The sequence below is a fragment of the Colius striatus genome, chromosome 19 (genome assembly GCF_028858725.1).
Source record: "Colius striatus isolate bColStr4 chromosome 19, bColStr4.1.hap1, whole genome shotgun sequence".
Classification (NCBI taxonomy): Eukaryota; Metazoa; Chordata; class Aves; order Coliiformes; family Coliidae; genus Colius; species Colius striatus.
This window is the reverse complement of record NC_084777.1, coordinates 11,164,422-11,182,111: the sequence shown is the minus strand read 5'-3', so window position 1 is coordinate 11,182,111 and position 17,690 is coordinate 11,164,422. Positions and strand designations below refer to the sequence as shown.

General features: G+C 49.0%; 1 protein-coding gene across 3 annotated transcripts in view; it reads right to left on the bottom strand.

Moving 5' to 3' along the window:
• The window catches only part of EHMT1 (euchromatic histone lysine methyltransferase 1), a 144,524-nt gene that overhangs the window by 99,921 nt on the left and 26,913 nt on the right, over nucleotides 1-17,690 (bottom strand). The gene's annotated exons all lie outside the window — the stretch shown is intronic.

The following is a 17,690-nucleotide window of genomic DNA, read 5'->3' as shown; positions in this document are numbered from 1 at the left end:
CGATGGGTGCAGCCTCCACCCCGGAGCATGCTCAGTACCGGCTGATCTTCAGCCATTTCAGAGCTTTAATGAAATGTAAGCATAAGGAAGTGTCATTAGCAAAAAGGGGGGGAAAAAAATAGAAGAAGAAGATGAAGAAGAGGAAGAAAAAAACCTGCCAAAGGTGCAGGATTGATCCAAATCCAGCCAAAGCTTCCTGTGCCCACCCTCTGCCAAGGAGGTGAAGCTCTCGCTGCGGGGATCGCAGGCGTTTTTAGGCTGCAAGCATCTCGGTTTAGAACAAAAGCAAGGAAAATCCTGTCTCAGGAAAGCCTTGTGCAAAAAGGAGCATTTCTTAGTGACTCCCAAACCAGCGGATTTTGCACTCTGGGCCTTGCACAAATTACAGGATTGGCATGAAACGCCATTAGTATCATTTCCCCCCCCTCAATGGGCTTCAACTAAGACTTTTAACTCACAATGCAAATAGTGCTTCCCATCCATCTTAAAGCTAAACCCACCCCAGTCTACCCTCTTACCACCTTGAAGGTTATTTTAACTCCTTTTGCAAGGAAATTAAAAAGCAGGATGAGAGAGGAGGGGGGAAAAGACACACAACACACTTCATGCCCTGTTTCCTTAAGGACCTCAATTTTAAGACAGGTTTGTTTTTCACTAAGTCAGCCCTGAAATTCCTCCATCGTTGCTTTGTCTCCTCCATGCATCAAAGAAGAATTAATAGAGGATTTGTTGTTGTTGTTGTTGTCCTTTCTGGTTTGCCAAACAAAAAAGACACACAACTAGAAGTGCAGCGGGTGTTTTCCCTGCCAGGGGACGACGGCCCTGCGAGGGATCTGCACAGGAAACTTGATTGTTCCTTAAAAACTTCTCTTTCCCTTTGTGTGTCGCTGTCAAGTCCCTACCAGCTCACCAAACCAAAGATAGTTGTTGCAAAAATTAAAGCTTCACAGGCCAGGGTAAAAATTGCTTCTTTAATCCCAAGGAGGTTTTAATGTATAGCCTGTTCCTCAGGCTGGGCTCGAGCCAAACACAACTCTGGCTCTTGGAACCCGTTAATTGTGTGTGCACTCTGCCGAGTGCTGCTCGTTTCCCTGCATGCATGGCTAATGCTCCTGCCATGGAGCTACAGGGTCTGCTTCAGTGCTGAGGGTTTGATTCTTCAAAGGAAGAGTGAAAAAATAACAATCAAGTTACTTTATCCAGAGAGCATTTCGAGGGGAAGGATCGGGGTGGCAGGTGAGTGCCAAACCCCAGCTTTCACCCAAACCCAGCAAAAACAGTAAGAGACTTTCTGTGCAATGCAATAAGCCAAGTTAAAGTCAACATTGCCATCAGTCCACAGCACATTCATGTCAGATGCACTATGCAAACAACCCACAATGTCATCCTCTGAATGTCATCTTCCCTGATAAAATTCAGCCCAGTCCTCAACAGCAAGCCCCAGCATTTTAACCCATGGCTTGGGACGGTGTTTACACCTGGCTCTGGGCACCAGGCAGCCTTTCACACCTTTCCCACCTTTCACACCAAGCTCTGGCTGGTTGCATTCCACTGAAAGACTTGTAGAGCACAGAAGGTGTGGGACAGTGAGCCAGGAGGAAGCACAATGCTTTGGCAGAGGCAGCCTGTGCTTCGCTCCCCTCAGACCTCCGTTCCTGCTGAAGGATTTTGGCCCTGCGGTTGCCATTTGGCCCCGAGCTGCCGCTTCTCCAATTCATCAGGGATCTCCATTTCCAGCACAGGATGCAATTCTCTCTGCACCACATCAGGCAGGTCCAAGGTACCGCTTTGGGGCTTTTGCTCAGCACAGACTAGTAAACCCTGCCAACAAATTCTCTTCTCAGCCTTTTCCCTGCCTTTAAATTGGAGGTAGTTTAAAAATAATATCCAGCCCATCTAATCCCCAGGCATGTCTGCTGAGTGTAGCACTGTTTGCATCTAGCACAGCTCAAGCATGTCAGGTTTGTTTCCTTGGAAACAAAGGCCAATCTGCAAGCATGGCTTTCTTCCCTTTTTTTTTTGGTCATTAATGTAAGGAAGACACGGGTACCTGCAGCTCTTGTTGCTACAAAGGAATTGAAGCAGATTCACTCACCAGCAAGGCTCATCAGAGAATTACTAATATACTTCAGTAATGAACAATTGGCTGGCTGCACTAAGGGAAAACCACAGTTCACCACTGTTTAACAATCCCTTTTTCCCCCAGTAGATACACACTGGAGGCATGGCATTTATATTGCTTCCTTGGGGACAGGTGGAGAAAAGCCATAAGCAAAGGCAGAGTCATCTGCTTACCCCAGGCTAGGTGTGCTGGGGCCAGTGCAGGAACAATCTAAGAGGGAAATCCTGTCTTGTTCCTAGCACATCCCTCCAAAAGATACACTAGTACAGCTCAAAACACACCTGCTTTCAGCACAGACTGAAGAGCCAACACAAGCTTCAGAAAAACAAAGAAAGTGATAACATCTGCTAGGTAAGTTTTGCCATTTTTAGGCCAGGTTTTTCCCATGGAGGGCATGCACTAGGGCTGGAGTGGGAAGGCAGCCTTTCTGTGCAGCTGTGACTCGTCTCCTGGAGCCTGCTCACATCAAAGGTCCTCACGCCCAAGGCAGTAAATCCTGCACACAACCTCTCCGTGTGGGCAAGAAAGAGGAGGGAGGGCAGAGGCTGTCAGAGCCGAGTTATCCATAGCCTCATGTGCAAAGGCAGGCAGGACCTCCACCCTCCAGAGCCTTCATCAGGAATTACAATAGCTCAGCACCACTCAAAGTCTGTCAGATATGGCTGAAAACGGACACACACGAGAACAGCAAATAAAATGATGGCTCTTTAAACATGCCCTACCGGAGGCTGACTCAGCACAGAGTTCACTTCCCGACGTGCTTGGGCTGAGGCCAGGCTGCAATCCCTACTTGAAAAGATTACCTTCACATCCAAGGGAGCAGAGCCTGAAACCCCTCTTGTTCCTATTAGCATCATCACATTAGAAAAAGCTAAAGGAGCTGCACAAACAGAAGCTGACAGGAGCAAGAAAAGCCTCCATCCTCCACATAAAGGGCAAAGCCCATTCCCTGCCCCTGGAGAAGCCCAGGGTCACAGCTGGAGCCAGTGTCCAGCATTAAACTTGATGTGAAACCTTGATGCTTGCTTCACACATCTGCGAGTCAGGCCTTGGACTGCAATGCACCAGATACCCCAAAGAGGTCCAGAGGCTGCAAATGCCACTTCACTGACAGAGCAGCCTTGGTGTTCTCTACAGTGTGCTCATGGTAGAATGATGCAGTCACCTGGAGAGTAAACTGCCCACAAAAAGCACCAAACCCTCCCCTCCAAGCCCTGTGGATGTCCAGCAGAACTGCCAGAGGATCCCACCATAGAGCTTGAAAAATTCATCTCTTTCCAGTACTGTGTCTCTTGGCATGTGGCTGAGGAGCACGGAACAGGACTAACACAGGCTTCCATTCCTGCTGCCTTCCTCTTGGCCTGGAAGCAAATCCCTCAGCCCACCCTCTGCAACTGTGTGCACCCTCTGTCAACTATTGGCATCGTTTGCTTCCACAGTCTTAAGGAGTTCTGGAGACTGTTGTAGCCACCATGAATTCTGGGGGAAGAAGGAGAGGAACAATCTGATTCTTCCTGCTCAAAAGCAGAGCATTTACTGGGAAAAGCACCTGAACATCACCCTGTGTAAAAAGGACAGATAGATACTTGGTGATTTGCTTCAGTGTACTGCAACAATAAAACTACTCAGGTCTTTTTATCAAGCAATTTGTAAGAGGTGGGCATTACAAGCAACATTAATGTCTCCACTTTAGAGTTGGAGAATCAACTGCCAAAGTTTCCTGGAGTGGTCCTTCACAAACATAGAGAGCAGAGGAACATGATATAGGAGGCCCAGATGTGAAGTCATGCTGTACTTACTGCTCACTGATGGCACAGTGACCTGACTTTGAATCTCAGTGAAGTTTGAGCTTAAGTTGAGTTTTTAAGCTCAACTTGAAAAAAAACTCTCATCCTCCCTTATTTAAAAACAACCAAAAACCCCTCCAAACATGAGTGTACATAAAGAGATGAGTGTTTTCTGCCTTTGTATAATATTCCCTGTTAAGTAACATGGTTTTGGAAGGGAGGGGAATGCAAATGCAGAGCAGTAAAGCTGCAATCCCTGAGCAACTTCGTACACCCAGCACCAGTTGGAGAGCAGGTAGGTGCCACGTGAGTGAATGTGTGACACCAGGACACAGTCCAGACTCACACAAGAAGCTGGTCACATCTGACTCAAGCAAAAAGAGCAATAAACTCAGAGAAGTTACTTGGAAGTTTCTTGTCAGATAACTGAGCTGCAAGTCAAAGCCTCTGGGGCAAGGGCACTGAGCTTCTCACGGCTCTTTAATGCAGATGCATTAAACACCTGGCAAACCCTCAGGTGAAACTATTGTATGGAAACAAAAGCAAATGTGGGAACAGAGTGAGATTACATCACTTACTAACAAATTTACCTACTGCTTCCCTTCCCTTTCTCTTCCCCCTCCAGCCCAGCAGCCACATCAGTGTGCTGCTTGCAGGTATCAGAGAACTAAGGGGCGATGGATGCCATAAGGCCCACTAGACCTGATTTAAGTTAGGGGTGACAGCCATGGGGTTTATTTGAATACCCAAATCATTAAATCATCTCCCTTGCTTAGATTCCCAGAGCTACAGTGCTGAAGACTTGCTGTCTCACAGAGGACAAACACAAGGATGGTACTTAGAGCTCCAGTCTAAGATGACGAGCTCGTTCTCTCCCACATGAAAGCTCTGTGGAAAAAATAGGCCCAGATTTCAAATGAGGAGTCAGCTGTTGATTTTGGGTGGCCAGCTTAGTGAGGTTTTCAAACCTGCTGAATGCCTGCATCTCCTAGAGATATAGAGACACTACAGCAGGGAGCAAATGGTCAGTACACTTGAAGATTAAGCACTGATCTCACATAAAAAATTAAACCACTATATAAAAAAATCACTCCCCTCACATTCCCCAGCTTCCCCCCATGTACAATACCCACTTACCTGCCTCTCAAGGAGGCACAGAGCTTAGTTTTGTTCACATTTTAACCTGAAGGACTCAAAACACAGCAGAACACTGTGAAAAATGCTGCAAGAACATAACCAGCTCTGAGAGACACGAACCAGAGGACAGGGGAAGGATGAACACTGCGAAACATCTGCAGTGGAGCACAGCAGCCCCTCTCCTTGCCTGCCTGCTCTTGGCCACAGCAACCAAAATCTAGTTTGGAGGTAAAGCAAGGGAAGGCAGGAGTCTACTGGGGAGGAGTTGTACACATTGACAAAAAAAGGACCATTTGCATTGTTTTTATTGCACAAGTAGGTGAACCTGCTTCTGCAGGGAGGCTGGACTAGATGATCTCTAAAAGTCCCTTCCAAGCCCTGCCATTCTATGACTGTAACAGGAAAAGGCTTTACTCTTCCAGTGCTGTGTACAGAGCCCGGACTCTCCCTCCCAGCGCTGCTCTCCTGAATTCAAATGTGCATCCAAAGCCTCACGGAACTTTGGAAGCTTCTGTGCTCTCTCAGAGCCTCACCCCAGAGACAAGGCAAGCAGAGGTGCTTGGCTCTGGTTTGGTAATGGTACCAAAAACTGAAATAAAATAAAAGTGCACAGGCAATAGGGAAAAAATGAATCCAGAGTGTTTGCCTTCTGTGCCAGGAAGCCAAATGCTGCCCTTCAGCTGCTGCTGGATCCACTCTCAGGCTGCAATTAAACCAACTCAAGGACTGCACACGTCAGCTTCGTTTCCTTGAGTAGTTTTGTAAGACATTTGCTTGGTAGCTGAAAGCTCTGGAGTTTCAGATGAAACTTATTAGTGACTGGATCATCCCTGTCACTGACTGCAGAGCTCAGAACCAGAGCACTGCACCAGGACAGCTCATTCCTGCGTGCCTTTGATTAATGATTCCTCCTGCACTTAGGGAACTGAATTTCAGCATTGTTTTCATGTACAAGCCAAGGAAAAGCAGCCAGACAGGCAAAATATGGCCCTCCAAGAGAGATTTCCAGGATTCCCTGCTAGTCAGCAGCTGACAATACACAGCCAGACCCTGTCATGGAGGGAGGGTGTTGCACAGCGTTACCATGGCAGGGTCATTACGCCTCGCAGTCTGCGGGATGATCCTTCCCCAGACGGGTGGCTGAGTCAAGCAAAGAGCTGCTGCATCACCTGGCAAACACCACTTGCCTTTTTTTCTTGCCTCCTCGGTGCATTCAGCTCTTGTGACAGACCACTGGTGATGTGGGAGCTCTGGTCTGGCAAAGCACCTCCACAGCATTCCCCATTACAATGCAAATGTGGCCTTATTTAGGCCTAGGGATATATCAGCTCAAAGCAAAAACCCTGAGGTGAAGCAAAATCCTTTGCAATCTTCTGCATTCTGTGTACAATATAATTACAGCCCAATCAGTACAGACTTCAGACAAGGTCCCCAGCCTGCAAGGGAGGGTCTGGAGCAGCATTGGTCTGCAGCCTACCCTGGAGACAGCTGGCCTGGCTTCTCCTTGCCACATCAGGTGTAAAGTATCAGCAGACACTTGATATAAACACAGATGCTTCTACACCTTGACTGTGGGTAGACAATATTCTCATCATAGAAGAAGGACTGCTCAGTGGCATTTTATTCCCTCCTTTAAGGAAGGGGGAGGGAAAGACCCACTCCAGTCATGATAATAATGGCACTAGCCCAGATGGTTTTAAAGGGAATATCCCTTGGGTACTGCCATCACCACAGCAGTACTTTTGATATTCCCCTTTCTGACATGCCTCAGATGTTGGTGTGAAAACCTGCAAGGGTGGATATTTACAGGTCAATATGCTGTGACATGCCTGGAGCACCAATATATTCTTTTTCTGTCCTTAAGTCTTCAGAAGGAACAGAGTTAAAGATCAGCTGTAAAGCAATCCAAAATGCCTGTCATTTCAAACTGCATTTAACACTCTCCTTCCTCTCTAGATTGAAACAAAAAAAGAGCATTGCAGAAGTTCCTGTAAATCCCTGTATCCCACTACTAATGTAAATGTGCCCCATTCCCAAGGGGAATGAATGGATGTCATCAATCATAGCTGGGCTTTAAACGGGCAGGAAGAGGCTGCGCCCACCACAAAGCACAAGCAAACAAAGAGAAGAGAAACGTGGCTCATAAGTAACACACATCCAGACAGATTTCCCTGCAACAGTGTAGTTCATGCACACCAGTCTGAAGAAATGGCAGGCTCACGTGTTTATACAGCACAACTAACCCTGCAAGGGGGGATGAGAGTAAATGGCACCTTCTGTTCACATCTTGGCGATGGAGGGAAGACACCAAGGAGTATATCAAGCAACCAAACCCAGTAATTTGAGGACTTGCTCAAGTAATTAATTCCTCATTTCTTTTTACCTCATTTCTAATCCCTGTAACACTGCCTTGCACTGCTCAGTTAACCTCACCTCCAGTAGCCTGTCAGTCTCCTTGGGAAGAAGGAAGCTTGCTGCCATCAATTTGTTTTCAAGAGCTCCATGCCAATGGCTCCAGCTGTGCTGATTTCACAGAATCACAGCATGGTGGGGTTGGAAGGGACCTTTAGAGCTCATCCAGTCCAACCCCCTGCAAAAGCAGCTCCCACCTAGATCAGGTCACACAGGAACGTGTCCAGGTGGGTCTTGAAGAGCTCCAAGGAAGGAGCCTCCAGTTTTTCCTCATGTTTCAATGGAACTGTTTGTGTTCCAGCTTCATCCCATCAGCCCTTGTCCTGTTGCTAGATACCATCAAAAAAAGTGCTGCCCCAAGCTGCTGACACCCACCAGTGAGATATTTGTAACTATTAATGAGCTCTCCCCTCAGCCTTCTCTTCTCCAGGCTGAACAGCCCCAGGTCCCGCAGCCTTTCCTCACAAGGAAGATGCTCCAGTCCCCTCAGCATCTTGCTGGCCCTGCACTGGCCTCTCTCCAGCACTTCCCTGTCCCTCTGGAGCTGGGGAGCCCAGCACTGGACGCAAGCTGCAATTTGCACACAGGTTGCACAGCTGCATTACAACCAGCTCCTCACAGAATTACAGTCAACTCAGCCAGTACCTCAGCATACAAATGCACCAAGTATCTTGTCAGGGACATCTAACACTTCTGGAGGTGAACACCAGACTTCTCAGGAAGAAGCCACCTTCCACTGAGCTCATGCTTTTCAAGCTTGCAGTGTCTGTCAGTGACACAGTAATTTCTCTCTTGCCATGTAATTGATAATGAGATGGAGCATGTATCTTCACTGCAACCCCCAATGCACGTCTGTATTATACCTAAGATAGGTTACATGAAGGTTAAAATTACTTTACCTTGCCTCTGCTACTAAGGATGCCTAGGAAATTGCAAATCAACTAGCTACAGAGGTCAAAGAAAGCTATTTGTTGTCTTTACTGGGCTAAAGTGCTGAAAGTCACCTGTCCCGATGCAGACGTGGTGCTTTTGCCATTGTGGGCTGTGACACAGCCTGAAGACAACACGTGGGAAACCTGACTTACACAAGTTCTCCATTCATTAGCCAGGCACAGTTGTGCTTGATTTCCCCTCCCTTCAAACCATTCATGGCTCTTGTGGGAGACCTTCAAAATCAGCAGATTTCTCAGCCTGGTAGAGCTCTGCTTTCTCTGGCCTTGCCTAACAATGGGAACTGCAGGCCCTCTGAGATGCTCTCCAGGGAGAACAGAAGGGTGAGTCCTTCCCCTTCATCACTCCATCCACAGTTAGGGCTTGGAGAACTTTTGTGTATCCCTTTTTAGTCAGTGGCAGAAAGGACAACTAAAGCAAATATTCTGCAGCCTGCTGCAGAGACAAAGACCAGATCTTGCCTCCTGATCCCTCTTGTCTGCCATCCTCACCTGTTTCCTCTCTGCCTACATATGCAGGTGCCTTTCCTTTAACCTTGCTTTGGGACCAGAGCTGCTTCTGTCTGCAGTTGTTCACACGCACAGATGCCCAGTCCCTCCTCATTCAAAGCTTCTCCATCCACGCCATTTTCTCTCTTCCCCTATTCTTGAATTCCTCTCTTCTCTTTGTCCTCTGTTTCTAATTTATTCTCTCCATCCCACTTCTGTCTTTCTAATCCTTTCTTCCTATCCTCTTGGGGCAGGTTTTAAAGCAAAGACCCTGCTGCTGCTCACCTGGAGGTGCAGGCAGCAATGAGGCTTAACTGCTTTATTCTGCACAATCTGAGAGTGAGCGAATGCACATGAAAACAGCCCAAACTGACAAAAATCCCTGACAAGATCCCTCCTTTAGTCTCAAAACCCACCAAATTCACTCCAAAGATATATACCCAGCCCCCACTCAGTGGCTCAGCAGACAGGAAGGTACTGCTGCAGCAGGAATAGTCTGGTGTGTAATATGACCCACAGATGAATGTAAATGCTCCTCTCCATTAACGCCTGACCAATGAAAAGTGATAATGTGTATAACTGAACACACATGTGCACACATCCACAGATGGGGAAATACAAAGAAGACTTTTCTTGCTTCTCTGTCCTTTCTTTAAGATTTTCCTAAGAGCTTGGCCTGCCTCGTCCTGCCCAGGTAACGATGCTGCTCTATTGAAGCACATATTGGATCCTGGCTGAAAATGCAGGTTTTTAACAGCTGCCCCCATCTCACTTCTAAGGTGAACTGCTAAGCAAGCATTTGCACAGCAAAAATGTGAACTCAGTCTAATAAGGAGGAGAAACATCCCTTTGCCAACGAAACTGATGGGTGAAACAAGTTGCAGAAGCGAAGCCTCCCCTCGCAGCCCACGGCAGCTTTGCACATCCCTGGATCTTAGCTCAGGCTACACCAGATATCCCTTCTCACACAACAGTCAGAACTGCAGGTAGCCCAGGCTCTACTGCTTAATCAAACCTCCCAAAGCTCGTGCTGCCTCTGAAGAGAGAGGACTCTGCAGGTGAAGAAAGCAGTCGGCACTGTCACCCTGGGAAAGCGGGTCTGGAGCAGCAAACCCAGGGGTGAGTGTGCCTCGGGGGCTCTGCACACTTCAGGGCACTTTGGTCTGAGTCAGGAACACATTTTAAGCATAAAAAGAATACTGCTGAAATAAATCAAGCACCTGCTTGAAGGGAGTTTGAGCTACAAGGTCTCTCCAGCGAAGCTGACAAAGCCACGAGAGGGACACGGGGATGAGCCATCAAACAAGCAACGACGGAGCTGTTGGGCCTTCCTCATGGTCACAGCCACAGAAACCAATCCAAAGAAGGGCTGGTGCTGCTTTCTCTCCTAACCCTGGGCCTCTGCCTCCCCTCCCCAGCATGCCCATTAGCTTTTGCAGAGGACATTTATAGCAATGACCTCCATTCCATTATGCCTCATGTTTTCACGCGCTTTCTTCCATCATGAATCATTAACAATGCCCATTTATCACCACGTAGTTATTCCTTACATTACAGTAATAAAGCAAATTGCACTCAAGCTTCAGGGGTTTTCCAAAAAAACCCAGCTTTTCCCATGGAAGACTCTGCACTTTATACTAGAAAGGAAAAGGAAAAGGAAAGCATGGTTGAATTTGGAGCCTACCAACCTTCCACACTGCCCGTTTCATGTCTGACAACAAAGAGGCGTGAATGCTATCGAGTCACACACAGGTACTGGCAACTCGATCCTGCTTTGTACCACTTGCCAGCTAGGTGCTCATTTGAATACAACACAAGCTGCCACGCAATTAAAAAGGCCCCAAACCAAAAGGCTGGAGAGAAAATTGCTCATCTACCCGGCTACCTTCATTTCTAACCTTCAGCAGCGAACCAGCCCCCATCTACGAGGATTTTTGCAATGTGTCAGGTTTAAAAGCAAAGAGTCCCACATTAACCCCCCCACACACCCCCCAGCTGGGGTATTTCCTACATCCTACAGCTCACAGTGTGTGCCAAGGCACGGAAGGCTGCGAGCAGCGTTCCATGGCTTCCCTCGCCGCGCAGCAGCGAAGCCCTTCCTCAGCACGGCTGCGTTTCGAGCAGGAGCGAAGGGGGCCTGCCTGCCTTACAATTAACAGCTGGGGAGGGAGGAAAATAAGACTAATACATGATTACTGGGGCAAGTCGTTGCGATCCCGTGGCCTTACCTGCTGGGAAGGGGGAGGTGCGGAGGGAGCAGCACCCTGGGCACGGCCCTCGCCGAGCGCAGCTGCTGCACGCTGCCGGACGGGGATCAGCCACCCGCTGCTCCGCACCGCTGAGCCCGTGGACTTTACAAGAGCTTTGTCCGAGGCAATCTTTAGGAAACCCCAAAGGAGCGAAGGATCAGCTGTATAAAAGCTCTTAAAGAAAGCCTGGCGTGATGCGGTGGCGTTTTTAGAGTGCCATCAAGGATTTTGGAGGCCTACGGCAGCGTGTCCACTCCACACCATGGGAGCTGGAGAGGAGTGTGCTCAAAGGGAGAGCAGCCTCCTGGCATGCCCCAGCCCAGGCCCAGCACAGCCCAGGCCCAGCACAGCCCTGGCCCAGCACAGCCCTGGCCAAGCACAGCCCAGGCCCAGCACAGCCCTGGCCCAGCACAGCCCTGGCCAAGCAACAGCCCTGGCCCAGCACAGCCCAGGCCCAGCACAGCCCTGGTCCACCACAGCCCTGGCCCAGCACAGCCCAGACCCACCACAGCCCAGGCCCACCACAGCCCAGGCCCACCACAGCCCTGGCCAAGCACAGCCCTGGCCAAGCAACAGCCCTGGTCCAGCACAGCCCTGGCCCAGCACAGCCCTGGCCCAGCACAGCCCAGGCCCACCACAGCCCTGGCCAAGCACAGCCCTGGCCAAGCAACAGCCCTGGTCCAGCACAGCCCTGGCCCAGCACAGCCCTGGCCCAGCACAGCCCTGGCCAAGCATAGCCCTGGCCAAGCAACAGCCCAGGCCCAGCACAGCCCAGGCCCAGCACAGCCCTGGCCAAGCACAGCCCTGGCCAAGCATAGCCCTGGCCAAGCAACAGCCCTGGCCCAGCACAGCCCTGGCCCAGCACAGCCCTGGCCAAGCACAGCCCTGGCCAAGCATAGCCCTGGCCCACCATGGCCCCGGCCCACCACGGCCCTGGCCCACCACGGCCCTGGCCCACCACAGCCCAGGCCCACCACAACCCTGGCCCACCACGGCCCCGGCCCAGCACAGCCCTGGCCCACCATGGCCCCGGCCCACCAAGGCCCCACCAGTGAGGAGCCGGGGCCTGGCGGGAGGGAAGGAGGTGATTTGGGCAGAGTAGGGGATGGTTTTACAAAGCTCTCGATCATTCCTTGGAATAAAATGAAATCCAAGACCAATTTTTTCTCTCCTGGAGCGATTAAAATGTGCAAACATTTCGCTTGGTGTTCCGACTGCCACTTTGAATATTTCAAACAACATCCAGGCCAATATTGTTGCTTAATTTAACAGAACTGGGTCCTGAATGCATTTCTAACAGATTAAACCACAGAAATATCCACATGTTTTAATGAGGATTTGGCACTAGTCAGAGCCAAACAGATTTTAGCAATATTTTTGGACTACAAGTTCTTTCATAAGAAGAGAAAGCCCGCTGGTGATGGAGCTGCATTCCCTACATCTGAAGCTTTACAATTAAAGTGCAAGTGGAAAACAAAAACCCCTAAATATTTAGTGCCATTATAACTCAAGCAACATCTGGACAATTTTTTTTGCCTCGTAAAAGATTTTAGCCAGCTTTGCAGAGGCTCAGGCCACGTTGCTCTGGCAGAATGGCCCCTTTTACATTTGCATGCTCCATTCAGATTCTGTAGTTTCTATGCCAACAAGCATTTGTAACTCTTTAAAAAGCACAATCCGAAGTGGGGGGAGATGGAAGATTTGACATGTGATAAAGGTTGGTTGGTTTGTTTGTTTGAGGGGTTTGGTTGGTGCTGTTGTTCCCCCAAATCTAAATCAGCTTTTTTCTTCCTGAGCCCCAGAAACCTCAAAAAGGCCCAATAAGCATCATCTCAGTCACAGCTCTTACACCTGCTTCAAAATGCAGCAGTGACACCAAAAGAGGAAAGTTTGTTCAGTCAACGTGATGTACAGAAACATACCCACAGAAATCTATGTAAATATATGACCCCAGATCTCTCTGGAGACAAAGAATCGCTAGCAAACGTCTATTGGTGTCTCTTCAGACAATAGCTCTGTGGGGAAAGCAACAAAGAAAGGAGCCCTCCAGATGTACCCCAGCCCAGAACAACAGCTTGTGAACCCCCCAGCAAATTTACAAGTCACCTAGTGCTGCAGCCTGCTGGGCCTGCAGGAGTTCCCAGAGCCCAAGGAAAAGTAAACACAGACAAGCAGCTACGACTGAGCCTTCACTCACAATCCAGCAGTTTGATTTTTAACCAGGTTTTTGGAAGCCAGGCCTCCCCTTCCTCCCCAGTCCCAGACCTCACAGATGGCTCTAATGTTATGGTTAACCCTTGTGCTCAGCGCTGGGATGTTAAAGGTGCACGGAGACAAAGAAAAGCACAACCATGCAGAGGCAAACTAAACCACTCAGACAATACTGCTGATCTTACAAAAGTGAGAGAAAAAAGGTACATCTGTTTACACAGACACAGGCTGCGAGGCACGCGGTCGCTGTGAATTCCTCCTCCACCCGAAGTTCACCCACGGGACCTAGTGATGCCTTTGGAGCTTCCATCTCAGGAACACCAGCTCATCATGAAGGTACCCACCAGACAAACCAGTCAGCCCAGGCCACCTCGCAGCAGGGACAGTGGAAACAAGTGGCTCCCACCAAAAGGCAGGACTGGGGTGTTTCCTGGGGAAGTTGCTCACCGGGAGGAGCAGAGCAGGCAGACAAGCAGAGCAGCAGCACCTACCATCGCTCCTCCTAATTTCCTTGCCTGTGAGCTCTGGAGGATGAACGACCAGAGCATGCAGTGCTACTGCTGGCAGTACACACTCACTGACAGGCTCATTGGTAACGAGGGAGATCTGTTACCCCCTTCAGTCCACCTCCTGCTCAGAGGTAATAAACAGCCTGATGTGCTGGAGAGGAGAGGAAGGAAAGGTTGTTGATGCCATGCAATAATCAATCCTAACCACAAGGCCAAGAGAAAATACTTCAGCTAGGCACAGGATACTGAGAAGGGAACATTGGATATCCTTGGCCAAAGCAAAACATGAATGCCCTGCTCTTCTCTCCCTGCACAACCATAGATGATGCAGTGCATCAGACAACTGATTTCATCAGCAACTCGGGATGGGTTTTTGCAAGCAGGGATCAGGATGAGATCCAGGAAGAGCAAAAACTCCCTTGGGGAAGAGGAGACAAAAGGACAAGACTGAGGGCAGCCCTGCTGAGAGGGACTTGGGGGGTGCTGGTGGATGAAAAGCTGGGCATGAGGCAGCAATGTGCACTCACAGCCCAGAAGGCCAACTGTAGCCTGGGCTGCAGCCAGAGGACCGTGGGCAGCAGGTCAAGGGAGAGGATTCTGCTCTGGTGAGACCCCCCTGCAGTGCTGGCTCCAGCTCTGAGGCTCCCAATGTAAGAACATGGAGCTGTTGGAGTGAGGCCAGAGGAGGCCAGAAAAATGATCCAAGGGCTGGAGCCTCTCTCCTGTGAGGACAGGCTGAGAGAGCTGAGGGTGTTCAGCCTGGAGAAGGCTCCAAGGAGAAATCAGAGAAGGTTCCAAGGAGAATTTAAAGAAGCCTTGCAGTCCCTAAAGGGGCCAACAAGAAACCTGGGAAGAAGGGACTTTATACAAGAGCTTGCAGTGAGAGGACAAGGGGTGATGGCTCCAAACTGAAAGAGGAGATTCAGATGAGGTATCAAGGAGGAAGCTGTTCCCTGTGAGGGTGCTGAGGCCCTGGCACAGGCTGCACAGAGAGCCTGTGGCTGCCCATCCCTTCAAGTGTCCAAGGGCAGGTTGGATGGGGCTTGGAGCAACCTGTGCTGGTGGAAGGTGTCCCTGCCCATGGCAGGGGGATGGAACTGGATGAGCTTTAAGGTTTTAGTGATAAGATTATCAGTATATTGATGGCAACTAAGAGCAACTGTTAATTTCCAAAAGCAGTAGCATGTCACAGGACTGGTAACAGCCACAGCCCCCAGGTAACAAACTGTTACTCCTGCAAAGAGCCACCAAAACATACAGGGAAGAGGCTGCATCTATCAAACTCTTCTCATTTGAGAAAGGCCTGTGGGTCACTGCCTAGCACATGAAAAGCCTGGAGCAGGAGGAAGGTGCCTTGCAAAACGTGGCCAATAGCACCCAGTCTGTCCTTGCTGTGCTCTGGGAAGGAGCAGGTGCCCTCATCCAGCCCAGTTCCCTTTCTCTGATGTTCCCTACCACGAAGAGCTTTTGAAATGGCAACACCAGCGAGCACGGAGCTGTTTCACACCAGACTCTGCGTGACTGACAAATTCAAGCTTCTCCCTCCACATCATGCATATGTAGCTGATGCTACCTACGGATCAGGACCATAACTGCTGTAAATTAGGGTATTTTCTCATACTTCAATGAACTGTATGGGTTTGTACTAGCTGGAAATAAAGCTCCATCTGTGATTTAAGAGACTGAGCCCAAAATACCAAAATCAACGCGGCTTTCGACAGACAGGAGGTGGCCACCTGAGTGTTCTCCTGTCTGGGATAACTTTTTCTATGCTATGAACGAGCCAAGTGCACCAACAGCAAGAAATAGCAATGCATAGCAGCTCCAGAATGAATAAAACTGGGTGGTTTTATGGTGCAGCCTACACCCCTTTGGGAATTCTGAACGCGGAGAGAGAGATCTCTCCTGTTAAGAGCAGGAGAGGGATTCCAAATCAGTCCTTGGCAAAGTCAAAGTCTGTTGGGGCCTGTGCTAATGAATTCCCCTGCCAGGTTTATGATGTTTAACAGAAAACAAAAGGTTGTATGCACAACATTGCAGGTGAGACCTGAGGAGGATATTCATACACCTGGGTTTACACTCCCTAAGAGAGAGTCTCCCTCCTTCCCCTTGTACAAGACACTTGAGCAATGAATCCCTATCTCACCTGGGTTTGGTTGGTAGACTCCTAGAGTTGGGTGGGATTAAGATACCTCCATTGTTGTTCTGCTTGAGATGGCAGCACAAAACTCTGGCTGTAAACACAACAGATGATCACACGTGCTGTCCAGCTAATGGAGATGCTTGGGGGCCACAGGTCCTTTGTGCCCAGCCTTCTCCCAGTGGGTTCCTTATGGGATTATAGCAGCAGCCAAGTAAGACAATTTGCCATTAGCTGGACTAAGTGCTATGGAAAGATGAGGAAAATGAATTAACTCCTACCCTTCTCTCCTCTGTGATGGATTACACTCTGCTCCTTTGAAGCAATTTCACACAAGGGGAAAGTGAAACACAACAGATACGAGCAATTTATTGCCATGTGGTTTCTGGTGTTGAAATGCAGCACTGAAACTGTCCCCAATGCCTCCAGTCATGCTGTGAGATGAGGAAAGAGTCAGTTCTACATCCAGCTCCGGAGCCAGCACCTTTTCCCTGAATACAGTGGAGATGAGCTCCACCTCCACTGGCCCTGGGCCTCGGAACCCACACCTGGGTGTGCAAAGCTCCTGTGAATGACTGGGCAACAAACCTTTCTCCTTATACAGGACTCCTGTTTTTAACCCATTGTGCTTTTTCTCTTGGCCCACCCTCAGTGTGGTCCCATCAGAAGCGTTGGCCATCCCCAGCTCCAAGGTTTGCTGTGTTCCTCAAAGCTTGCTGGAATAAAACTGGAAAGCAAAGTAGTTCAGCTCTGGAGCTTCACCAGTGTGCCTGGCTAGCCAGGAGCCCTGAGTGTGAAACCTGGCATACCAAATAAATGTGTTAGCTGATAAAATGTGAAACTCCCTTCCTCAACCAGCACACCCACAAAAGCTCTAATTTAGCTCTGGGATTCATCACTGGATGTTACATCACTTCTGAGCCTTTTAAGGAAGCATTCCAGCATCTTCCCAAATTAACCAGGTAAGTGTTGGGGTGTTTTTCAGCCAGATGAAGTTAAAAATAACCAAAAAAAACCAGGCAGGTGTCACTTTTCAGTGATTTTTTCAGGGAAAATCTTGTCCCATCCCAGCTGTAAGGAAGCCCTTGCACACCTCCAGGCACTGAACACAGCAAAGCCACCTTCCCAGCAAGCAAACACATCGAAGCCCAAGGACAACGCTCCCTAGTCACGTCAGATCATTTTAGGGCTTCAGTTGCAGGCAGTTCACACTGCTAGCAAAATCCTACATAAGACTTGCACTATCTGCCACTGCAGGTTTGACCCCATTTTCACATGCAGAAGCAAAGAAGGGAAAATAAGCAAGCCCTCATAATGCAGAGCACAGAGCAAACAGCACTCTCTGGGACTTTTTGAATGCCACTCTATTAAAATCCAAACGTGCTCCTACAGCAGCTCGATGACTTTAAACATTCACCATCTTTTCATTTCAGGTTTTAAGCACTTTGCCTGGTAACTGTCTGAAGGGCAAACCATTATGGAAATAGGAAGACAATTAATTTTCCTTTACTCTGGAAGAGAGGATTATTGGCATAAATAAAATAATCAGCTTAGACAAGAGCACAGTTCACAACTTGTGAAAAACAGAAGACTTCTTTCTTTTTTTTCATGTTTTCTTTCCAAAGAAAATACTTTCTTGGGTGGAATTTGCAGGACAAATGCAGAAGTTTGGGAGTTAAATAAC